Raw genomic sequence first — 17523 nt, 5'->3', positions numbered from 1 at the left:
CAATATCAAAAATAATTCAGGACTGACATTATTGGTTTACAGGTAAGTTTAACAAGAATGGAGAGGCTTAGTGATATATTAGTTGCCTTGTCAACTCAGGCATAAAGATTCATGACTCTTAACCTATGTTTCCATCACAAACTTAGAGTTATAAATAATGTAAGCAGCTAATCAGGCATAGAAAAGATATATAGCATCATTGAAAATCAGTTATTTGTACTGTTCAGACTTTAAAAAATGTATCCTATGTAAAGTAATCTAGTGACATAATTCATAAAGGAGTTATGTGCTGACTCGCAACTCATATTCAGTATTTATATTAAAAGTTTTATTAGTTCCATGGTATAGCATTATTTCTTAAGTGTACCAATTTTTTTAGACAGAATACTTGAACTTAAAATTATATTATGCTTTACACATAACATTAATTGCTAAGATTTAAAGTGAATCCCAAGGTAATAATTTGTAATTTCTTCTCCCTTTTCATACTTAGAGGTTAGTAAAAGAATTTCCAATAGATAATAAAATAAAATTATGCTAACTCAAACTTAAGAGATTGAAAATTATGAAGACGGGGTTGAGGATATTTTCTCTGGATGCATATTACTTTCCAAGGGTGGCAGTAACAAAACAGCATAGACTGGGTGACTTAAACAACAGAAATTAATGTCTCACAGTTCTAGAGGCTAGAAATCCTAGATTAAAGTGTCAGCAGGGCTCATTCCTTCTGAGACCTGTGAGAAGCAATGTGTTCCATTCCCCTCTCCTGGCTTCTGATAGCTTTAGGTATTCTTTGGCTTGTAGAAAGCATCCCTCTTATGTCTTCACGTTGTATTTCCTCTGTGCTCAAATTTTCCCTTTCAATGAGGATGCCACGTGTATTAGATTCAGGCCTGCCCCCACTGACCTCATATTAACTTTATCACCTTTGTAGAGACCTTGTTTCCAAGTAAGGTCACATTCTGAGTACTTGATTTGAGTACTTCAATACAGCTTTTGTAGGATACACAATTTGTGCCTTAAGACACTCCAGCGGGCCACTGTATTTCTGGAATGTTCAGTGAAAACATAACTTGGTATGATTATAAATTATAGTCTTTCTGAGGAGAGCAAACAAGAAAATAATTTTGGAATGAAGGGGGTATATTTCACATGGAAAGGAAAACGAAACTTTCCCCAAATTTTATTTCAATAATAATCATCTGTGGGAAGGCTGTTAAGATTGCATCACTTAGTCACAGTTTTTGAAAGTTCACTGTTCTATAATTTTATAATGCATATCTATTGATATGGTAATAAAAAAAACAGAAAGGAAAAAAGAAGGGAGGAAACCATGTGAATCAGCCATAATAGGCTAGTTTATCCAGATGAATCTACCAATTCTAAAAGTTCTGTGGCTTACAGTGACAAAGGTTTATATCTTGTTTTTACAACATGTGAAAAGTGAGTCAGTGGCAGGCCATTTCCACTTCACACATCTAAGGATCCAAGTTATCTAAAGGTCCACTATCTTTTGTCTCTACTAAAGAATCATGAGATTTTTCGTGTTTAATAGTAAGAGGATAGATCACAGAGAATCACACTCCAGCCTTCAAATGCTCTAAATGTTTTTTCCAAATATGACATATGTCTTTTCACATTTTTTGGTTAAAGACACATATCTGTATGCCTGACTTAAGGGAAAGAAGTATAACTCTTCCATGTTTCCAGAAGAAGTAGAATACAAATATTGATATGAGTGTTAAAATTATCTACTATATCATGTTAATAAAAATTTTACTTTGGAGGTTAAAAAGATATACGTATTGCACTTTGTGATAGTAGTTTTCATAAAAGTTCCAGGTTCAAATTGCTTCCTATAAAAACCCTACCTGACTATTCCAACAATCAAGATTTGGTTATTAGCTATCCTGAGGTCCTAAAAAACCTACTTTCCTCCTAGTTCCATGTGCAGTTATATCTTCTAGACCGTCTCTCCCATGAACTTCGAACTCCTTAAAGGCAGTGAATATGTGTTATTATCCTTAGAGTAATTAGTACCTAATATGGTGTCTAACACATGGCATACAGTAAATCTTTTTTCAGTGAAGCAATTGATTTACTTTCAGGTCTTCCACATGATACTTAAACTTTTGTTTATGTGAATTTAGTTTATAAAATGGTAAAATGGACATAATAATGTGCTAAATGTGTATGTGTGTGTGTATCAAACAAAATAATGCATGTTAAATGTTACAACAGTTAAGGTTTTATGTGGGTTTATAGTAATTTCTTTTCTCAGTGATACTTTCTCAGACTTCAGAATCCATCAGACTCTCTACATTAGGACTTATCCTTATTTTTCTAATTTGTTCTCAATGAAGAACTGAATTTGCCCTAAATTCAGGTCTAAAAGATGAAGTGCTATTACCTTTTGGCCTGAACTTTCAAGTTCCCTGGCCACAGATTTCCCTCTGTGGGGGCCACAGATTTCTCCCCTCCTTGTAGAAAATCCTCTCTGGTCCTTTGATTTGAGCTTCACTACCTGTGGCCTGCTTCAACAAAAGTATCTTTTTCCATATCCTTCCTTGTGCACTTGGACTGATCTGACAAAACATAAATTTGAATATCTTTCCTTGACATTTGTCTGAGTGCCTGCATATAGTTTGGGGGTTCTATTCTCAGGTTTTCCTAATTTTCGCCATCTAATGGAATTTTATGTGGCTGAGTGTGGTCCATTCCAAGAAAGAGTCTGCCAAAACTTAACTTTAAAATTGTACCTAAAACTCAACATTATCCTTTCTCTTTGAATAAATGGAGAAACATATGGGAAGTATGCTGAAGTGTAAAGTGGCTTTGAAGAAAAAGTAAAGAGCACATGGCTAGTCAAGTGTCTAATATTTCTTTCAGGAAAAGACTGGAAAACAGAAACATGAAAGGACTACCTTCCTGGAATATACTATTTCATGATGCACTGGAATGTGTCTGACATACTGGTGTTCAATAGGGAATCATTGCATAAATGATTAATTAATCATCATATTAAATGAATGAATTGGCTGAATAATTCATACCCATTTATGAAAGATGGCTACCTCTGATATACTGTGCATATGAAGTTATTAAAGAATTGGAAACAAGATACTTGAGAACCTAACTCAAATACTACTTAGGCTAGGATTTTTGAAAGGAAGAAAAGGACATTGATAAGATGCCTATAGAGAGATACAGATCTAATTCCCTCTACTCAGAAAGGAGGAACAACTCTCAAATAAACATTTCCAGGGCAACCCTCAGTTTCTTTTCCCAGAGTAAATAGGAAAGAGAGTAAGTGTTCATAAGTAAACACAGCATCATTTCAGAGAACTACTTAACTCAATAAAGAAAAAAAAGAAAATAAACTCTTCTCATAGTTGGTAAATTCACATTAATTCACTTCAGAAAGAGAGAAATACTTTTGCATCACAAATAAAAATGACGGTTTTAAAAGAAAATGCCAGTTAAAGTTAGTGTTACCCTAATGTAACCTGACATTCAACCAACAAACCAAAGGATCTGAGAGCAAAATATTTTCCTGTTTGATGGACTGATGCTGGTGGAAAAGAAAGAAATGGAATAATTCTTAATGCCCTAAGTGATTCTTTCCTGGAGTACATAAAGGGCAATAAAAGACAAAATGAGTCAAAGGATTCAGAACTGTAGGAAGTTAGGTCATGCTAAATTATGTTGAGAGCAGATCTCATGAACAGAAAAAAAGCAACAAGAAAAATAATAGTAAGATATGATATTTATTTGAAGTTCAGGGTAAAAAATAATTCTCAAAACATCACTGCAATATATATGGTAGTATTATATTCACTACTTCTTAGAGTAGAAATCCAAGACTTCTGGTGCTTCTAGAAGGAGTGATGCTCCGCCCTAGTTTACTCAGAAATGTAGTAGTTTATGCTTGCTTTTGTGAAAGTGTACACTAGGTATAAAATACTTGGGAAATGGAGGTTGAACAATCTAGCTGTAGAAAGAAATTATGAATGTCTTTGCCAAAATGGTTGCCATTTTCCGTAGTTTAAATTAGGGAGTGGATCTAGGATTTATGAGACCAAAAATCTATAAAATGATGAAGACTTTTCTATAAAAGTAAAACATTATGAAAACAAAATTAAGTACAAAATAATTTTATATTAGAAAATAAGTTCTAACATCTTCCCAAATCTAGAAACATTATGTAATAGTTATTAATTTACTATGATGCATTTTTGCATTAATCTTTTTTTATTCCAATGTAACAATTTTGGATAAACACAGAAATGAGCATACAAAGTTAATTCCAAATTATAGGATACACTGGAATATTTCAAATATCTTTTTAAATTATTACTATGTTGTTCTGGGCTATATAACTTTAAAAAAATATTTATTTATTCATGAGAGACAGAGATTGGCAGAGACATAGGCAGAGGGAGAAGCAGGCTTTCCACAGGGATCCTGATGGGGCACTCGATCCTGGGAACCTGGGATCACACCCTGAGCCAAAAGCAGACCTCAAGCACTTAGCCACCCAGGCATCCCTGGGCTGCATAACTTTTTAATCAGTTAATCTTATGCTACCTACATTAACTTCTTGACAAATACATGTAGGAGATTAGTCATTGGGGAGTACTTCTTTCTTCAAACCGTATTTCATACATGGTGGCATTTTGGCAAATTGTTCATCTGGAATAGGCAGTCTGAATCACAAAGGATGCATTAGATATACTAAGGCATGATCTGATATGTTGAGATGAAAAACTCCTGAAACTCTATGCACAGATAGGCTTGCTGTGTATAGAGACCCTTCTGTTTTTTTTCTCTAAAACACAATCTTATTAGGCTTTATTTTTTGTAAGTGTGTGTGTGTGTGTGTGTGTGTGAAATTATGGCTGCATACTTTATATTAAGTGTATATTCCTGTATAATAACTAAAATATACACAAAAGGGACTCCATGCCATGTGAATATAGTTCAGTACACCTTAACTGAATGTACTTTAAGTGAAAATTATGCTGGTTCTCAGAAAAATATGTAACTACTCTAACATGACCCAACAAGCGGGGGGGAAAAAAAGGTAACAAGTGGGAATCAAGTAGAGATAGATTTTAACATATGGTGGTTAAAATACCCTATTTCTGCAATTTTAAAAGAATTATGAATACACTGCTAGAACTACTTTCAAGACATTGGAAGAGTTTGGTGCAATTGAAGAAACTTTAAGCTTAAGTTTCATTTGTGTCGTGGGGAATTTGCCACTGAAATAAATCTGCAATTCTTATTAAATTCTACATGTTGTCAAAATATCAATTGTACCAAGGTTGAAAAAAATCTGATTTTATTGGATAAATTTATAATCTTTAACAGAATTGAGTAAAATTTAAGGGCTATGATTTTGAACCATCTAGTGAGCATCCAGAATAATAATGCATAGATAATTTATTTCACAAATGTTACCCTATACAAATATCTGTCAAAGATAAATTTTCCAACTGGATAAAGGTAGTAATTCTGAAAATACTTAACGCTGAAATATTGGCACATTAATATATAAAAATTAGAATTGATAACTATCTCCAATTTTGCAATAATTTCTTGAGCTTTATTTTTTTTAAGATTTTATTATTTATTCACTAGAGACATTATTTAGTCACAGAGAGAGAGAGAAAGAGAGAGAGAGAGGCAGAGACACAGGCAGAGGGAGAAGCAGGCTCCATGCAGGGAGCCCGACGTGGGACTAGATCCTGGATCTCCAGGGTCACGCCTTGGGCGGAAGGCAGGTGCTAAACCGCTGAGCCACCCAGGGATCCCCAATTTCTTGAGCTTTATATATCAGATTATCTCCTTAGGAAGTATACAGAGGGCAGCCTGGGTGCCACCATAGACTAGTTTTTAAATCTTCCAAACATTATACTATTATCATTCCTCAAAATAACTCCTTCAGTGTCATTACATGTATCTTTATTGACCTGTTGAACCTGCAATAATACAGTAGCCACTAATCACATGTTACTTTTGAGTGCTTGAAATGTGGGTCGTGCAAATTGAGATGTATGAAAAAAATGGAATATAAAATATATCAGTAAATTTTTATATTCTGAGATAATATTTTGCATGTAGTAATATAGAATTTAAATTGATTTAGCTGTTTATTTTTTTAAAGTTATCCCTGGGAAATTTTAAATTACCTATGTGATGTTTAATATATTTCTACTGAATACTGATGCACTAAACACTACATTCAAAACAAAAACAATAATGACAACTTTTAAAATTAATTAAAAGTTACTCACTGTCTTGCAAACCTTGGGCCATATTTACAATTTATAATATCGAGAGGAGTAGCTTTCTATTTTTTCTTATTTTTTAATCGATAATACAGATCATCTTCGTTCCAAATTATGGCTTCAGTGAGGGTTGTGAAGTTTTTTAGCCAGTGGGTGTCTCTGAAGTCTACATCCACTCACTTGCAGCTGACTTTGAATCAAGAAATAAAGAAGAAAATAAGATTCCCCGTTGCCTTTCTCCCCACTCTCCTAGGCTTCAGCTCAGGCATTTCATTTGTGGGAATGGATCCCAGTTGCCTCAAGGTAAGGACTATCTGTGGGCAACACAATAAATTGAACCATATTGGATAAAGTCAGCATGCCATTAGCTTGCTTATTGCCTGCAGAAATTGCAAGTTTTACTGAAAAGGAGATTTACATTTTAATTTGGAGTCTCTTGGTCCCAAAGCACACACATAGTTCCTGTCAAGAATCCTGCCTCTGCAAAGAGATATTAGTAAAAATAGCAGATCACAAAAGACAAGAATGCTGAAAATTTTGGTTCAACTGGTATTCCTTGAGGGAAACTTGATACAGCTAACTTAATCCATAAATGGAGGCTTCTATTTTGTTTCTATGTAGAGAGGTTTGAGAAAGGAGAATAAAATAAAATTGCGATTTGTGTTATGTGCTACATACTATCCTATTTAAATTAATTAATCTAAATTAATCTTTAGGACAGTCCTGTGATGAATATATTTGTTAGAGAAAGTCATTGAGAAGACATGACTACCAGTTGACCCCTGTGCTGGACTCAGGCAATCAGAGGCTCCTGACCCCCTCTCCTGTCCTTGGAATATGCACTCCACTTGTTTTCCCCTACTCACGGAGCTTCCCCAAGGAGATAGCCTTAAGACAGTGATGTGTTGTTGAGACCATCTGGATGGTATGAGTGACAACTCAGTTAAGACCTCTATTTAAAATTTGAGACTTGGGATCCCTGGGTGGCTCAGTGGTTTAGTGCCTGCCTTTGGCCCAGGACGTGACCCTGGAGTCCTGGGATCGAGTCCCACGTCGGGCTCCCTGCATGGAGACTGCTTCTCCCTCTGCCTGTGTCTCTGACCGCCCCCCCCCCCGTGTCTATCATGAATAAATAAATAAAATCTTTAAAAAAAATAAAATAAAATTTGAGACTTAGTGGGAGGATGTGGAGATCTCTTCCTGTGGCCATCTAAGACAAGCCTCCTATGTAAGTTCCCTTGCTTATTAAACTGGCCACTTACTATTCTTGTGTGGCTTGCTTTTTTTTTTTTTTTTTTTTTTTTTTTTTTTGGTCTCCCTATGCCCTTGCTGGAGCCTGGCTTCAGATTCTATCCAGACACTCCAGAGGGGGTTAAAACCAAGGATATCATTATCTCTATTTTAGAGAAAATAATATGAGGTGACCTTCATGCCTTGATTACCCTTCTAGCTAATAAGAAACTCATTTTCCCTTTTACAAACTCATTTCTTTCAATAATAGTATTATTCTTAGGATAAAATGGACATTGTCTCCTAAAATAGAAGGAATATATTTGACAGAATAAACATTTTTTTTTCCCTGCAGTCCTGTGCTTGCTTTATTCATCTTTTAACCAGAGCAAATTGGATTGGCTTCCAAGGGAAACTCTCAGGGGAGGCTAATTGACCCGTACCTTTCTGCCGTATAACTTTTCTACTGAGGAGTTGCAGACAATGATCCCATACCCCAAAACTCTTTCTGATATTATCATGCTTCCCTATGGAGTTTATCCAGCAAAAATGAACCTACCTGGCCTCTTTCTATTATTAAGTCACTTTGATCAAGACCAGCTTTGACTGATTCTCTCTTAGTAGTTTTCTTTTTCATTTTTTTAAAGATTTTATTTATTTATTCATGAGAGATAGAGAGAGAGACACAGGCAGAGGGAGAAGCAGGCTCCATGCTGGGAGCCCGAAGTGGGACTCAATCCTGGGACTCTAGGATCATGCCCTGGACCAAAGGCAGACACTCAACCTCTGAGCCACCCAGGCATCCCTATCTAGTACTTTTCATTTTGTCTTTTGTAATTGATTAACCAATCCCCAAAATAGATCAACTTAATAAATGGAACAAATTTTGCTTAAAAACACAATCAAAATGTGATAAATATATAAGGAGTGAACATTAAAATAATTAAATGCATATTGAATCACTAAGTGATTCTGGGTCACTAAGTGATACTGGGAAAACAGCTCATCACTGGTTTGGTGCTAGGAATGGCATTAGCCCAAACCACCAAACGATGCAATTAAAACTTTCACCAACTGGGTGACGGGCACTGAGGGAAGCACTTGGCGGGATAAACACTAGGTGTTATGCTATATGTTGGCAAGTTGAACTCCAATAAACATTTAAAAAAATTGAACATAAAAAAATTTAAAAAAAAACTTTCATCAGATGCTAGAATACCATCCTAGATGACCTTCAAGTTTAATTGACAACAGTATCTATGTTTTTAACTAGAATATTCTTAATTTTCTGATCTATGTTAATCTTGTTCCATTTCTGTGATGTTAACCAACATACCCAATGTTGATGAATATCAGTTTTATTACTTTAAAACGGGAATACTAATGACTTATGGGACCATTTGATAATTAATAAAAGAATGAACATGTAGAACCACAGTACTCTGTCAATAATTATTGGTTTTATTTCCTTATCAATATCAATCCATGCTTCTTCCTCCATCCCATAATTCGCAATTGCCAATTTATATTAATTCTTCAGTTTATACAAAGGTGTACATATATCTGTTCATAAGGTTATTTCCTAAACAAGAAATATTTAGTATGTGCTAGTAAAGAGGCATTTCTCAAACTATGAAGATCATACCTTTTAAATCTATTTACATACAATATTGGTTAATATTTACTGTACCCAACATACAGCAACATACCTCCCCATCTTCGGTGATATACAGTTAAAACATTCAACCTCTTTATATGAAATCTTAGGTTTCTACATGGATAAAATATTAAATATTAAATTTGAAATATTTAAAATGATTGATAAAATCATATTAGTAATGTTAGACACCACAGCCATATTATTTAAGGTGTTGTTTTGATGTCAGAAGGAAGACCTAGATCCAAATCCTGCATAACCTATTTAGTAGCTATATGCTATTGATTAACTGCTTTAGATATTTAAGCCTTAGTTTTCCCAAGTGTAAAATGGGGCTAATTAATGACAATTACAATTTATGAATTGCTTATGATGTGCGAAGTATCATTTAATCCTCACCAGAGTCTTAATGGTACGTATTACCACTTTCATGTTATTGATGAGATAACGAACACATATATAGAGGTAGAGAATAAGATCACAAAGCTTGGGAAACCTGGGTGACGCAGCGGTTTGGCGCCTGCCTTTGGCCCAGGGCGCGATCCTGGAGACCCAGGATCGAATCCCACGTCGGGCTCCCGGTGCATGGAGCCTGCTTTTCCCTCTGCCTGTGTCTCTGCCTCTCTCTCTCTCTCTCTCTCTCTCTCTCTGTGACTATCATAAATAAATAAAAACTAAAAAAAAAAAAAAAAGATCACAAAGCTTATTATTGACTGGTAGAGAAGAAAATAGAACATATGTGTCTGATTCTAAAGCTAATCCAGTTAACCACTCTGATGATGTCTATAGCATTGGCTTGGTTTGAGTATAACATGAAATCACATATATAAAGAGTTTAGCATCATCTCTGGTACACAGTAAAAACTCCAGGTATAATAATACTGATCATGATTGTAGTTACCATCATCAATGTAGGATTGTGTAAAGAGCAAAATAAATCAGAATGAGAACAATGCTACATGTTTGTAGCCTTGGGAACACAGCACAAGGCAGAGATTAATAGAATGGCATTTTACTAGATTATGTACAAATCAGCTCTGAGCCCTTCTATTGAACTATACTTGATTGCAAACTACAAGCTATGACCAAGTTTTATTGTAGCTAACATAAGATCTTTTATTACTTTTCAAGCATAATCATCCCTCCTTGCACTTAGTTCTAAAAACATACCTTATGCCTTCCCCCATATAGTCACTTAAATTAGTCACAAAGTATTTAATTGTATTCTAAAGTCTGAGAATAATTTAAGAAATTATAATACTCCCTTGTTTTTTTAGTGTCAATAACATTATCTTCATGTTAGAATTTATTCTACCAAACTAACAGTGAAATATGCAATTTACCTGGAAAAGAATTCTCAGAATGGCATTTAAGTTATCCTGCAGATACAAGAAATCCCATACTTCATTAACACACCAAAGAGAACATATAATCAGCTTCTTAGTGAACAACTCCAATAATATTAAATAATTCCCTGGCTCATAATTCAGTGGAGGTACAATGGAGCTATAATTCACATTTTAAAATCCCAAATAGCTTCCTGCTTCTACATAAAAGTGTCATGTAAACCAGCATCATTGTTAATAAACAGCAAAGCCAGAGGTCCCTGACTGTGCGATATATCAAAATCAGTTCTTTTCACTTTTTTCTTCTCTGAAGAAGCTTAACAATATAGAATGTGTGAAAATTATTCTCAGCTTGTGCATGATGTTCTTTATTAATGTACTCTATAGATACAATGGTTGGGCCCTGTTATCAAGCTGATGTCTGAGGACTAGGACACAACTGGTATTCTCAAAACTATGGTGAGAAATTTTTCATTACTTTAAACCCTATACACAGAATTTATACATCATCTGTCTTTACCTAAACTACCATCAAACTCTGAAAAGTAACATAATGGGGGTTTGCTATAATAAATATATTTGTGCAATTTTCCACACTCTTGCAGTTTGCAAGAAACAGAATCATTCCCTTTACTTCTAGAATTGCACGTTAATGATATGAATACACATAGTTACAAGAGAGCAGAAAACTTGACCCTTTGTTTAAGATTCTTGGTCTGTAATGTCATTATAACACACTGCAGTAGTTCTAGCATGTTGATAACAATTCTATCGGTTAAATTCTAGAGAACAGTAGTTCCCACAGGAGCTTGAAATTTTTATTGCAAACTTAGTATCCACCATTTACTAACCTGCAAGACAAAAGACAATACGATTAGTTAAATTTGACTATTAGCATATTTTTTTCGTCAATTTTCTTTAACCAGACCATTTCTTGGGCTAATAACAAATGTGTGTGCGTGCGCGCGCGCGCACACACACACACACACACACATTGACGAGCATACATACATATATTATCAATCTAATTTTTGTTAAAATTAGTTGTGACCTAGTAATAGAGCCTTACTTACTCTAGAATCTAGTTTATATGTATGTAAATACAAACCTAAAGTACACCCTCTTGAGGATGTTATAAAAGCAGTTACGCTCAGAAGGAATGAAAAACCAAGAGCAAATGAAGAAAACAAACTAGACCCCTTTCTAGATCACTGTCAACTTCTGAAGCCTTAACTCTAAAATACTTTTTAAAAAATCTGTAATGTTCTAATATAATGTAATGTGTCCATTCTAGTTCATTTCTGTATCTGTTCATACACAGTAATTCTAGTAAATGAGAATTTTTAAATGTCTTTTGTAATAAAACTTAATGACCTTAAGGATTATCCCTCATTCATGAATAACAAGGCTGTTAAAATATAAAAGGGCCTTGCCAGAAGTTACGGAAATAAAGAAACAATCTTCTTGGTGGCATGAAAATGTTCATTTTTCCAACTCAGATTTGTTTTGCTCCACTATGAATCTTAACAGTTTTTATTTCATTCTGCTTACTCTTTTTCTTATCATGAAGCAACAAAATATAAATGAAAATCCATAGCACTAAGTGTATAGGTCCTCATGAAAAAACAAATTGAAGATACTTTAAATTGCTTCTTTTAGGGAAAAGAAATACTTGCCTTGTCACCCACCATAATTTTTACAGATCATATTAAATAAAATTATTCACTGATTTATTTTATATTAAACACAATGAAATTACTCAGTTAATTAGAGGGAGAATTTAAAATAATTTCTACTATATTACACCTAAACTTTAATTAAAAAAATGTGTCAGTTTTTTTTTTTTTAATTCAGGGAACATACTGCAGATAAAATGTATAACCAAAAATATGTCACATTTTGCAAAATATGTTTTTACTTCAATAAGAACTACAAATAATATCTTATAAATATATTTACATATGATAAATTAGAAGAAATAAAAATGATAGAAATTAATGGTCTGCAAAACATCTCTGTTTCGGTAAGAGTGTGGAAATCATTTTAGGCTGATTTCTCTCTTAAATGATTGAGTCTTTCATTTAAGAATTTTTCTTTGTTTAAAAGAGTCATCATCTCATATTGAGTCATGTGGGGTTACCTATTTTGAACAGAACAAAAATATTTCCAAGCTATACAATGTTCATTTACTTATTCAAACATCCATTTATTGATTCAGATAGTATTTGTTTTAAAACTTATCTCCTAAATGCAAGTCACTAAAATAAATATTGGGGTTAGAAGATATACTAGACTAAAATCCTTTTAAAGCCTTAATGTCATTTAGCCTTCTTATACATATTCATCAGGCTTTTGTCTAAATTTGTAAAAATATCAGTCTTAAAATATAACACATTTGTTAACACTATGATAAGATTTTGTTTGAAAGTTGACTATTTGTAATTGATGAATTAATATGAAGTGTGACTAGGAATCAACTGTCCATTTACTGGTACCTATTACACCTTTATATATATGGGGCTCTCAAGGCACGTTGTGATTGCAAACTCTCTCCAAAAAAACTGAAGCCACTTTTGCAGGCAGACGACAGAGAAGTTGTGTTTCTTTTGACTGGAGGAAAAGAAAAATTATAAGATAACCCTAAAGCAGTGAAAATAAGCATTGCTTTCCTTTTTAGTCTTTTGCCACAACTCAGCTATTGTTAAATGAGACTGTAAAACACACCCTTTCTCTGAGCCCTTGCACTCAGTGCCTCCCCTCCAACTCTCTTAACTAAACAGTTGAGTTGACGTCGGCATTCACACAATTTTACTTAAAGTTCAAAGTCAACCAATACGTACATACAGATGATAAAAGTATGGAAGAAACAAGAAAGAATATTTAGTAAAGAAGTGACTGTAACTACTCAGGAAATACTGAATGAATAAGAAAGGTGATTATAGTCTGATTTAATGGAGATAAGACATAGATTATCAAGTATTGATCAGAAAAGTAATTGGTTATTTGGAGTTAACCAGAAGAAGAAAAACTGTGCATAAGGAGAGAGGGAGAACAAAAAATATGAGTCACAAAAAATTTACTACTAAGAACTTTGCTTGTATTTTATTTAAAAATCAAGTTTATTTTGGGGGCACCTGGGTGACTCTGTCAGTTAAGCACCTGACTCTTGATCTCAGAGTTGTGAGTTCAAGCCCCATGTCCAGTGTGAAATGTACTTAAAAATTGTTTATCTCTTGCTCTTAATTTTAATATCACCTCAATATTGGGAGGGGGCATTGTGAATAATGGAGACAGTGTAGATTAATGGTAAAGAATGAAAAGTCTGGAAGCAGTTTGCCTGGATTTGTATCCTAGTTCTATCCCTTAGTAGTTATGTGTCCACTGGCAATAATTTAACCTCTCTCTGCCCCAATTTCCTCACCTATAATAATGGGATTCTAATAGTGTCTACCTCAAAAGATGGTTATGAGGATAACCTAAGTTAATATCAATAAAATACTTTAAAAATTACTGACATAGTAACTACTACTACTACTACACACACAGTAAATTCTTAAACTACTACTACTACTACTACTACTACTACACAGTAAATTCTTAAATACATTTCTAGATTTTTTTAAGTAGGCTTCACACGCAGCATGGGGCCAGAACTTCTCACCTTGAGATTAAGACCTGAACTGAGATCAAGAGTTGGACATTTAACTGACTGAGCCATGCAGATAGCCCGTCATAAAATGTTTTTGAACAATGTTTTAAATGGGAAAAATTACCAACCTTTTTTCCTCATAATACTATATTTCTACTGCTTTTATTAAGACTTGCTCCAAATGATATTTCTTTAAAGGGAAAAAATAAGAATCAATAAGTACATGTTATCCCTAATCAGAATTCTACATCTTAGTCATAATGAACTTTTATTATAAATTTATCTTACCCCAGGGCAGCCCCAGTGGCTTAATGGTTTAGCGCTGCCTTCAGCCCGGGGTGTAAACCTGGAGACCTGGGATCGAGTCCCACGTCAGGCTCCCTGCAGGGAGCCTGCTTCTCCCTCTGCCTGTGTATCAGCCTCTCTCTCTCTCTTTCTCATGAATAAGTAAAATAAAATCTTTTAAAAAATAAAAAATAAATAAATATAACCCTTAAAGTCTGATAAATTATGGTTCTAGATCTATGTTATTAGAAGTAACTGTAGATGATAATCATATCAAAAGCCAATCAATATTACTAAGTCCTTTCACTTAATAATGCTGAAAATGGCACATTTCTATCAGTTCCTGATGAACACTTCTATTCTTGATACCCTGCCAGTGCAGATTTTACTTAAAGGAACAAATGACCTCACAGGTTTGGGAAACAGCAGTTGAACAATACTGTCTGTGAATTTCTTGAACTTACTTGGTTAAAGTTTGTGCTCATTAACTAGGATGTGCTCTTACTTTGATTAAAAAAAAAATATGACAGGTGGGAGATCCCAGTGGTTTCATTTATACCACCATTCAAGATGCTGAAATGAGAAGTGTCATTTGGAATAAGTTTGGTGTCATGACCCCTTTCAGGATACAATTTATGGATCTATGAATGCACATAGCTAAAACTATGCTTACATAAATATACCTTACCCAGAAAATGAGGAGCAGTGGACAAAAATTAACATATCCTAATTCTTTATCTAGCTATGTGTGTGTCTCAAAGGAGTGTTGGACATGCAAAAAAGTCAAATGAAACAAAATCAAATGAAACAGAGCAGTACATTTGTCAAGCTGAATAAACCCAAGTATAATACATTAATACTAACCTGTTTGAAATGTTTTGTCAAGAATTATATTGTTCCAGAATATATGTTTTGCAGGAAGAACTTGCAAAGACATCAAAGTATAGTTATCTTAATTTGTAGAACAGTATGCAGAGATGACCCCATTAGCTTAGGGGAAAAAAAGGCCTGTATGTTTATGAACAAAATAGGATTTTAAAATGGATAAAAGAGGTAAAACTTGATAAAGCATTAAAATGAAGGGACTGATGAATAAAACGCTTATATTTGAGGGGCATAGGTTTATGTGCTTCTTGGATTGGGCAGCAAATTGATAGGTGTCAATTATGCATTAACATACTTAAATATTGCAGAACTATTTACAGTATTATGTTGTATGTTTCAGATATTCTACTTAGTGGGTAAAGGACTTAACTTTCATCTCTGAAAAAGATGGAATAGATAAACTTTTCCCTTTTTGTCCCAGTAAGTAGAGCCAATGTTCCCTGGGTATTATACATAAAACAGACATCTTAAGACTCTGTAAAGAGAAGAAGTCATATAAGCTAGGGACCTCACAATTTGAGGAACAACACAATGGTTAGTCCCATGGGTTTTCACCTTTCTTCATATATCCTGGCCTAATATTGAAGAAACCAGCAACCGGGGAATTCCAGAGAGTAAAAAGGTCCCCCAAAAGACTGGTCTGTTTCGCCAAGGGAAAAATATATGCAGGTCTGGCAAGACACAAAACTTCCGGACAATAACCATTCTACTTTTGACAAACACCAAAGTAAAAGCGATGGCCCCACTTTCACCAGCAAAGTCATAGTAAAGCACCCTGACTTTATATCTTGCAAAGTTGTAAAAGACTTATCTCTCAGTGTCCTTGGGGACCCTGTGGGGATACTGGAGTCTCCACTCTCACCCAGAAGTAACAGTACTTGCTGGGGAGAATCAGAAGAGGCTCATGGAGAGTTAGAGCTTTCATCACTAAACCACTAAACATGAGTAATGAGGGGACCCCTTCACAGTGTCAATGGAGATAACAAAAGAAGCAGTAAAAGGCACTCCTTCCCTTCTCAGCCAAGATGATATCAATGGATGCCAAGTTGAGAGTCTCAAGCAGCAGTAATGACTTCAAGAAAGAACTTGGACTTCCACCCTATTAGTAGTGAGATACCATTTATGTACCAGAAAACTAAAATAACTGAAATTAAAAAAATCAGCAGATGTGCTGAGTAGAAGGAAGAAGAATCTGTTGAACATGAATAGTGCACAATAGATATTATACGACATGAACAACTAAGAGGAAAGAGAATGAAAAAAATATGAACAGAGCTGCAGGGAAAAGTGACACTTGTAACAAAAGATCCAACATTTATGTCATCACAGTTCAGAAAGTAAAGGAAAAAAGGGTAGGGCTGTAAAATAAATACAAGGAAATCATGACCAAACTTTCTCAAATTTCATGAAATATACAAACTTATAGACTTGTGAAGTTGAGTGAACCACAAAACAATACAAAGAAAATCACATTCCAATCTAAAACTAAAAACAAAACCAAATACCTTGAAAATGAAAGAGAAATGACATCTCATAGAGAAAAACAGCGTATGTGTCACAAAACTTTCATCAGGAACCATGGAGGCCAGCAGGAAGTGACATATTTTTCCAGTGCTGAAACAGAATTGTCAAACCCAAATCCTGTAACTAGTAAAAATACCTTTCAAGAATGAAAGGAAAATCAAGACCTCACAGATAAAAAGAAAAGAGACTTTGTTGCTAGCAGACTGACCATAAAATAATCACCAGAGGAATTTCCCTAAACAAAGAAAATGATTTAAAAAAGGAAAGGAATCTTACAAGGCCAAGAGAAAGTACCAATGAAAGAGTAGGTACACAGGTAAGTATAGTAGATTTTCCTTCTCTTCTTGAGTCTTCTAAGTTATGTATGCTTGTTAAAATTGTAACATTGTGTTACATCATTGCAAATTATGAAAAGGAATAATTCAAGACATTATAAACAGGGAAGGTAAAGTAAGATAAAAAGAGGTAAGGTTGGGACACGTGGATGGCTCAGTGGTTAAGCGTCTGCCTTTGGCTCAGGTCCTGATCCTGGGGTCCTGGGACTGAGTTCTGCATTGGGCTCCCCGCAGGGGGTCTGCTTCTCCCCCTGTGTGTCTGCCTCTCTCTCCATATCTCTCATGAATAAATAAATATTTAAAAAAATAAGGTTTCTAC

General features: G+C 34.5%; 1 long non-coding RNA gene across 15 annotated transcripts in view; it reads left to right on the top strand.

Annotated features, from left to right (window-relative positions):
- Positions 1-17523, top strand: part of LOC112645914 (uncharacterized) — a 313664-nt gene that overhangs the window by 154336 nt on the left and 141805 nt on the right. For 13 of the 15 annotated variants that reach the window (XR_007408158.1, XR_007408162.1, XR_007408166.1 and 10 more), the window contains exon 4: positions 10914-10985. The exons of the other annotated variants lie outside the window; for them this stretch is intronic. This is a non-coding gene — a long non-coding RNA (uncharacterized LOC112645914). The remainder of the gene's footprint in view (positions 1-10913; positions 10986-17523) is intronic. 15 annotated transcript variants of the gene reach the window in all.

Source organism: Canis lupus, chromosome 34 (assembly GCF_003254725.2).
Source record: "Canis lupus dingo isolate Sandy chromosome 34, ASM325472v2, whole genome shotgun sequence".
Classification (NCBI taxonomy): Eukaryota; Metazoa; Chordata; class Mammalia; order Carnivora; family Canidae; genus Canis; species Canis lupus.
Note: the sequence above shows the minus strand (reverse complement) of the source record. Positions and strands in the feature narration are given on the sequence as shown.